General features: G+C 53.1%; 2 long non-coding RNA genes across 3 annotated transcripts; both read left to right on the forward strand.

Moving 5' to 3' along the window:
* The first annotated feature begins 229 nt into the window (after nt 1-229).
* LOC121010291 (uncharacterized) lies at nt 230-3,864 on the forward strand. 2 transcript variants are annotated; one of them, XR_005781083.1, is made up of 4 exons: nt 230-335; nt 1,899-1,979; nt 2,411-3,209; nt 3,498-3,864. It is a non-coding gene; the product is annotated as an uncharacterized LOC121010291 (long non-coding RNA). The 2 variants fall into 2 exon arrangements; XR_005781084.1 differs by having other exon boundaries at nt 255-335; nt 1,647-1,979.
* A 1,159-nt stretch (nt 3,865-5,023) lies between these two features.
* LOC121010292 (uncharacterized) lies at nt 5,024-6,209 on the forward strand. The gene is made up of 2 exons (XR_005781085.1): nt 5,024-5,309; nt 5,508-6,209. It is a non-coding gene; the product is annotated as an uncharacterized LOC121010292 (long non-coding RNA).
* The last annotated feature ends 2,564 nt before the right edge of the window (nt 6,210-8,773 follow it).

The following is an 8,773-nucleotide window of genomic DNA, read 5'->3' on the forward strand; positions in this document are numbered from 1 at the left end:
TCCGCTTCCCCTCCCGTAGGCTCCAGCCCGACAGGGACGTCAGCGGCCCGACGGCTCCATCCGCCGGAAAGGGCGACTCGGCCCCAAGTTCAGAAAAGTCAGCCTCAGCCTCCGCTTTCCGTTGGTCCCAAACGGGCCGACTTGCGTCACGTCTTCCTCCACAGCCAATCGCTGGCCAGCCGCGCTCTCATTGGCGGGGGCCTGACCGGGTCACGTGACGCGGCCGGAAGTCAGCCTCCCGAGGACCAAGAGTGGTCAGATTCCGCCAGCAGACGTGAATGCCTGGATGTTGGGGCCTGTGCCACACAGTATTGCACGAGTCAAAGGACCATCCGGTATGTCCATGCCCCAGTTTTTCCTGGCTCCTTACGTGATACACGTGTTTGAGTATCTCTACCCCGTTCATTCTTTTATTATTATGATTATTATGATTATTTTGAGAGAGAGACAGAGAGGAGGGGGCAGGGGAAGAGAGGGAGGAAGAGAGAGAAATCCCAAGCAGGCTCCGTGCCGTCAGCGGGGCTAAAAACCCACCAGCCACGAAACGATGACCTAAGCTGAAATCAAGAGTCCCATCCCTACCCAACGGAGCCACTCGGATACCCCTGCGCGGCCTTTATTCCTAACGTCGTTTATGAGTTCAGGAAAGATACCCTACGTAAGCATCTGCTGCCCCTGGAACATCAGGCTTGCCGGGGCCGGGCCCGTGAGTGGCCTCACCCAGGATCTCCCAGCTCCAGACTCCTTCCCTGGGAACTGGAGGAGACCTTCAGTCTCTGCTGACTCAGCGGGTCACCAGAGACCTCTGACACCCTCTGGCCTTTCCCGGAACCTTAAGAAGGAAGAGGAGAGAGCTTCAGAGGGCAGGTTTAAAATTAGAAGGGAGTGCAGGGCTGCCTGTGTGTTTCTTGAACGTCAGCCATTCGGGAGGAATGGGCGATAAGGTGGTCAAGAGACAGGAAGCATTTCTTTAAGATTCCTATCGCGCTGGGAAGCTGGAGGGGGAGTTTCGTTCAAGGGAAGAACAGGATGTTGCCAGGATCCGGGGCAGGGCCCACAGCAGGGGGGCATGGAGGGAAGGGAGAGCAGGGAAGGAGAGCTGGTCGGCCAGGGTTCAAGAGGAAGGTTTGGAAAGGTCCCAGGCAGGAAGTCAGCCCCCCCCCCACCCCGGCAGAGGCCCCTTGGGAGTTCAGAGCTCTTCAGTAATAGAAGGGAGACCGATCTTCTCCTCGAAGACCTTGGCTCTCTTCGATGAGTCTGGGTGGCCCACTAAGAGGGGAATCTTGTTTAATTCTCGTGTGAACTCCTGATTCCCTGTTCCCCTGAAGTCTGTCTGCTGGTCTCCCAGTGTGGAAGCCACCCCCTGGTCCTTGAAGGCTGCGGGGAGTCAAAGCCTGACGTAGCCCCTGTGATCAATCCCCATCCCATACTCGTGGGGTGGGGGCCTGGTGCTGAGTACCAATATATCCTTTGTCACAAAGTTTCTCCAGTCTTCAAAAAAAAAAACCCCCCAAAAAAACACACCTTATCAAAATGCCAATCTAGTGAGGGAACTCCATGAAGGGACCATTCACAAAATAAAGAAATAAAATGACCAACAAACACCGAAGAAGAAATACATTCATCATTCAGATAATCCCCCACAGCATCGTTGTGGCAAGGCAGATACTGACATGAGCCTCGGGCACCCACTAACCGGTTTTGATCCTTTCTGCGACAGTAAGAGGCACACGGGGGTTGAGGTCCCTGTCCCAAGATCCCAGCTGCTAAGAGACAGGCAGTAGAGGGGAAAAGGATTGTTTTAAGTACCTAAATGATAAGAGCCTCCGTTTGCAGCTGACCAAACAGGCCTTGGGGAAATGACTTCACCTCTCTGAACCTCAGTTTCCCCACTCTAGAAAATGGAGGTAAAGTAGGACCCACACCGCAGAGCCGTAGAAAGTTTTTGGCGAGATGATATATGATTAGTATGGTGCCAGGTATTTATTATTATTATTTACTTTTTTTTAATGTTTGTTTATTTTTGAGAGGGAGAGAGAGAGAGCAGGGGAGGGGCAGAGAGAGGGGGAGACACAGAATCCGAAGCGGGCTCCGGGCTCCGAGCCGTCGGCACAGAGCCCGACGCGGGGCTCGAACTCGTGAACTGCGGGATCATGACCTGAGCCGAAGTCGGAGGCTTAACCGACTGAGCCACCCAGGCGCCCCAGTGCATGGTATTTATTAAAGGTGTATCAACGATACACTTTTGTTCTTACTGATTCAGAGGTCCCGAGGACCTACCATATCAGGTCTCCCCGCCTACATCAGTCAGGAGTTACGAGGTGTCCAGTCGTGACAACAGAGGCCAGGGGTCCCAAGGCTCAGGGCTGAGATGTATCCCACCCCATCTCCTCTTATACCTTTTCTGCAGGCACAGCTAACGAGACCTGGACGGGACCTCCCACTCACCCCCATCTGAGCCTCTGGGGAAACATCTGGACCGCGGGGGCTGATCGACGACGAAGTATTTACTTAGCTCTACGCCCACAGTCCGGCTGGAGAGACACCCTTGGGTTCAAGGCGAAAGGCTTCCAGGAAAGGTGGCTGGGCCTCAAGGTCATCAGTCATCAGGAATTGCCCACCTTGTCTCTGGGGACAGTCTGGAGCTGTCTCATGGGAAGTTCTCCTTCCTCATTCCTGGGGAGAGTGCCCACTTCCTTTTACTCCTTTAAGCAGCAGCCCACGTCATTACTGTTATCACTGTTATTATTTTTGCCACCATCAATTGAGTGCTCACTGTGTTCGGGGCCCTAAGCTAACTGTGTTACATGCATTTCCTCATTGAGTCCTTGCTATAACTCTCAGGGTTAGAGAGTATTTTCATCCTTTTTTTACAGCCTGCTCGGATTGGGAATTCACTTTCCTGAGGTCACAAAGCTGGAAAGTAGAAGACCTGGGATTTGAACCCAAGCAGTGTGGCTCCAGAGTCTATGCCTTAACAGGGGTTCTGTTGGCCGGGGCTGGAGGCCACGCCAGAGACACCTCCCACCCTCTGCTCTTCCTTGCTGGAACCAACACGGCATTCGGCGGTCAGATAATAGGACCTGGTGATGCGAGGAGGCAGACAGGACCATAAATGAGGGGGAGCTGCCAATCTCCAAAGATCTCAACAAAGAAACCGGATGGGAAACGTTCCAACCAGAGGGAAAAGCGTGTGCAAAAGTCCTGAGGTAGGTCCATACTCATTCTCTTGCATTTCTAGGGCTCCTCTGCTGAAATGCTTCTCTGCTCACCCAACCTTTGGAACACAGTTAATCGCCACTTCCTCCAGGAAGCCTTCCCTGAACCGGGCTAGGCTAGGTCCCCGTCCTTGCTCTCATCACAAAACACTGCACGCTTATGTTTACTTAACAGCCTGGAATATTCTCTTACTGGCATTCTCCTGCATGAGGTCATAAACCCTGATGAGGCGGGGGTGGGGGTGGGTGGAATGTTTGCCTTGTGTTCTCTATGCCTAGGAAAGGGGCACATAGCAGGTTCTAGTCTGACGAGGCCACAGTTGGAAGACTGGATTCCACTCTGGACGCCCTTGCTTATTAGGAGAAAGACATACGTGTCACTTTGTGGGGAACGAAGGCATCATCCCTGGAGAGAGCCTCACACGTGTGGCCAAGGAGACATATCCAAGTATGTCCACTATAGAATTTTTATCGGCATCGACTTAGATGCCCACCAACAGGGGACTGGACACAGGTAATTCCGTGCACGCACATGTTTTAAGAGCACAATCGGGGACACCCACAAATTGGGTGGTTCAGTCAGTTAAGCATCCTACTTCGGCTCAGGTTAAGATCGTGTGGTTCATGAGTCCAAGCCCCACGTCAGGCTCTGTGCTGACAGCTCAGAGCCTCGAGCCTGTGTCTTCCTCTCTCTCTGCCCCTCCCCTGCTCACACTCTGTCTCTCTTTCTCTCAAAAATGAATAAATGAAAGAAAAATTTTTTAAAAAGATCGCAATCAAAGTAGATGAAACAGACGTCTGTGTGTCAACAGGGGGATCTTTCAAAACCATGGCAGAGAGAGAAAATGCTGATCACGAAGTGATCCGTAGCCCATTTAAGAAACTGAAACCCCCCGAGAGGCCCCGTATGTTTTTCAGAATTCATGTACAGTCTGTAAAACTCATACGAAAACGAGGACATGCATTCTGAATTCACGACAGTACGTGTGGGTGGGTGGGGTTACGGAGAGACTGGGCAGCTAGACTTAGCGTATTCTTTTTCACGGCTATATAATATTCCATTGAAGGATGATACAGTTGATCCTCGAACAACACGGGTATGCGGTGTGCGGGTCCCCTTATGTGAGATTTTCTTCAAGAAGCACAGCCAGGTTCCTTAGGATTGGCTCAACGATGTTTTCTTTCCTGGAGCTTGCTTCATTGTAAGAACGTGGCATATATTACGTAGCACGTATACAACATGTGATATAATACCACCTACTTTTGTGATCTGGAGGGCTTCCAGTCAACAGTCGGCTATCAGTGGTTACGTTTTCAGGGATCCACAGTTACGTGCAGATTGTCAGCTGCACCAGGAGGCAGTCCCCCCTGACCCCCACGTTGTTCAAGGGTTAATTGTACTACATTTCATGCACGTATTGCCCTGTTTGGAGATACATAGGTTGGTTTAGACGTTTTGCCGTTACTGTGTGAGAGCCCCATCCCTCTTTCACGCATTTCCAGACGCTCCTCCAGGAAGAGAACTTTTTCTGTGCTAACAGATTCTGTCAGTTTGTCCAAAGGTAAGCTGTCTGGGAATAGCGTAAGCCACTTTGCAGGATGTCCGTGAGCGTCCAAGCATCGGCCGGACAGCCTCTTGGCGTAGCTGCGGTGGAGGGGGTTGCTGGCCCTACATAGTCGTTGGCGTTCCTTCCACGTGTGCGATCCTACAATCTCTCCTCCTTCTGCGGTGGGACGTCCGCTTGGTACAGCTCACGCCAAAAGCCCCAGCTGCAGGGAGGGGCGGGGGGGGGGCGTCATCTTCTCTACAGGTTTGGAGGAGCCGACACGGACATTTTTGCAAAATCGCATGTTTGTCGTTGCCATGGATCTGTTGTATTTTCTTCCAGCTGAAGACGTTTTAACTAAATGCCTGGTGTCCGGTCAGGGTTTCGAATGAGTAAGCCTGGGTCCAAAGCCTGCGCCGGTACCACGTAGCTGTCCGATCTCGAGCCCGTTCTTTAAGTCCTCCTTGCCTCGGTCTCCTCATCTGTAAAATGGGTAAATTCAAACGCCGGCCAAACCGATCATCCCTTTTTGATGATTCCGCCGGTTCGTGGATGCGTGCTCGCTCTAATGGGGGTGGGAAGAGGTGGGGTCACCGGGCAAGCTGGCTGCCCCGGATATGTGGAGGTTGGAAGCCGTCTTTGCCCTGGGACAGGAAGGAAGTTCAAGGTTTAGCCTGCCCATCACACCCATTGCTGTGGCCAGCACAACCTTTTGTTCAGCATTTTATCTTTTTCAAAGCAGATCCATTATCTCATCTGTTCATCAAAGGCCCCTGCAAGGAAGCCAGGCCGAGGATGGGCCCAAGGAGAGATGACTCAGGAATCTGAAAGTCAAGGCCAGAAGCCTCTCTGTCAAGCGGCCCTCTGGGCTGAGTTTCTCCACTGATCTCGGCCCAGGAGGCGGGTCAGGCTGTGCAGGCCAGGCCTGAAATACCCACAGAGAGGCTTCCTTCCCCTCGACGCTGGACAGTGCTCCCCAGCCCCACCAGATGGACTGCAGATGTGAGCTCTGGGTTGCAAGAGAGGCCAGGGGACAGGCAAAGCTCATCTCCTTGCGTGGGATGTCGGGCCCCAAGCCTGGTCCCGGGAGGCCACAGAAGCGTGATGCGGGGGTCCCGGGAGTTCAAGTTCACAGAGTCTTGGCAACAGGAAGGTGGTGCTGAAGATACGGTCACGCTCCTGTGATGCGGGTAGCTGTCAGAGCACATCCCGGGCAACGGCTGTCTCGTCTTGCAGCCTCCGCATCGGCGTGGACATAAGCCACAACCCTGTGTCATCCCTGCAGCCCAGCCAGCCCTGGAGCATCTGCTGGGTCGGCAGAAAGCTGCCTCTTCCGATGGGTTAGGCCCCCACTGCCCCTCCTTCTTCAGCCTGTTCGAAGATCCTGGAGCCCTTCCCTCGTGTCCTCTTTGCGAGTTGCCGATGTTGACTTTAAAAAAAAAAACTTGTTTTTAAGTTTATTTCTTTATTGTGAGAGAGAGAGAGAGAGAGAGAGAGAGAGAGAAAATCCCAAGCAGGCTCCGCACTGTCAGCACAGAGCCGGACGTGGGGCTTGAACCCACGAATCCTGAGATCGTGACCTGAGCCGAAATCAGGAGTCGGCTGCTTAACCGGCTGAGCCACCCAGATGCCCCGCCCATGTTGACTCTTATCCTGGAGGAGCAGCTGCCACCGTCAGCCCACTGGGAGTGGGACCATTTGGAGTCCTGCCCTGGAAGGGACAGTCCCCTGCCTTCCCAGAGCGATCTCCGGGGCTTTGCTTCCGCGGAGCGTTAAGGCTCAGCGAGGCCTGGGTTCCGCCATTCATGCCGTGTGACCTTGGAAAAGCCGTATCACTTCTCTGACCTTAGGTTTCTCATTGGGAGAAAGTAGGGCTGTTGGGGGGCTGTTGGGAAGGTTCGAGAAAACACCTGTAAATGCCTAATACAGTGCCAGGTACCCAGTCGGTGCCCCTTCTGAGCCTGCCTCGGTGTCTCTCTCTTCTCTGTTCAGCAAGTGTATGTGACCTCCCCAGAGCCACAGAGCAAGGAGTTTCAATCCAACCCCGTGTACGTCTGAGAACCCTCGTGGCTCGGTCATCGTGCCGCCATATTTGAATTGTGTGTATGGTTTCCTTAAGCAAAGCCACTCTGTTTCTTAAGCCCGGCCTGAAATGAAGACTTCTCTGAAAACGACGTCGTTCTCCAAAGCCTAAAGTTCTGTCTGAAAGTCCAGCCCCCCCAGGCCGCCGGTTTACTGGGTCGGAAAAACAAAAACCATAAAACTAACAGAAACCGTGTGAGAGAGGTCTTTGGACTGTTTCAGGGGCGGGGGGGTGGGGGGGGATGTTCACGAAGGGAGGGTTTGCAGGGGGCAACGGAGATTTGCCCAACTCGAGGAAGGGCCTTGACGGAATGTGCACATCAAAGAGAGGCATGGCTTCAAAGGCCGCCCTGCCCTCCCAGCCAGCAGTCAGGCTAACTGGTTCACTTGGGGACAAAGCCAGAGGACAGGATGTGAGGAGCTGGGGGGGGGGGGGGGACCTCACAGTGGCAAGTGTGGATCTCTGGAGCCCGCCATGCTTCTCCCAGCTCAGAGGGTCTCGCTCTGGGGCCCCAGACCCCCAAGGGCTCCGTGGATACAACTCAGGGCATCTGTGACCTCGATCGGGAAGAAAATATATCACATCTTCGTTATCACGAACATCAAAGTGCAATTTCTTTCCATGACGAAGGCAGGCAACAGACGCATGGCAGGATGGACCGTCCGTCCCCACAACCTTGTCACCAGTACAAATCACAGATCCCGGCCTACGACCTCACTGGTGTCACAGAGAATTTCGAATTCTTTAGTCACAGGACGTCTCCGCCATCGTGGTTGTAATGACTTGTCATTTCAAGAATTGATTTAGCAAAAAAATTTTTAAAAAGGCGGGGGGGTGGGGGCGCCTGGGTGGCTCAGTCGGTTGAGCATCTGACTTCGGCTCAGGTCATGATCTCGCGGTTCGTGGGTTCGAGCCCCGCGTCGGGCTTTGTGCTGACAGCTCGGAGCCGGGAGCCCGCTTCAGATTCTGTGTCTCCCTCTCCCTCTGCCCCTTTCCCACTCACACTCTGCATCTCTCTCTCTCTCAAAAATAAATAAACATTTAGAAAACTTTTTAAAAAAAAAGAATTGATTTAGAAGCACAAATAACACTGCACCAATTTCTTACTTGATGACTGTATTTCAGTCTGGTTGGTTTCCTTACTAATCCTATGCATTTTTCAAAATATTTTTGGGGGGAGAGAGCACAAGTGGGGGAGGGGCTCAAAGAGGGAGACAGAGGATCTGAAGCGGGCTCTGCACTGACAGCACAGAGCCCGACGCGGGGCTCGAACTCACGAACCGTGAGATCATGACTCGACCCGAAGTCAGATGCTCGACTCACTGAGCCACCCAGGTGCCCCTAATCCTACGTAGTTTTGTTTTATGAGTCCTGAAGCACTACTCTGAGAAGGGGTTCCTAGGCCTCGGCATACGGTGTAGACACGCACGCACAGTATTAAGAATCCCTTTGGTGGTGGCCACTAAGCTCTCTTGGCCTCAGTGTTCTTGTCAATGAAATGGTCATGAAGAATGCCTTCCTTCAGGTGGATTTGGAAGATCACTTATTTCAACGTGTGTGAAAGCACCAGGCATAGAGGAGATGGTCGGCCGATGCTCGCCTCTCTCTCTCGTCTTAACGTTTGCACGCATCCAACCCGGGGCCAAGAAACGATGTGTTTGCCACCTGCCCTCAGTGGCCTCCCAGGCAGGGTCTCCTGCCACGCGCTGGCCCACACTGGTCTCCAGGCATGGAACACCCCTCCCACTCCGCCACCGCACATGTCCAGCGGGATGGAGGTTGACAAGGCCACAAATATTTGAACTATCCTGGGGATAACACGGGGCATTGACCCCAAAGTATGTGCTACATCGGCCGAAAGTTTATCCTAGAATAACAAACGTGACAGCTAGCAAAGTGAGCAGGGGAAAGGGTCCGATAAGATA

Source organism: Herpailurus yagouaroundi, unplaced genomic scaffold (genome assembly GCF_014898765.1).
Source record: "Herpailurus yagouaroundi ecotype Mexico unplaced genomic scaffold, PumYag 191, whole genome shotgun sequence".
Lineage (NCBI taxonomy): Eukaryota > Metazoa > Chordata > Mammalia > Carnivora > Felidae > Herpailurus > Herpailurus yagouaroundi.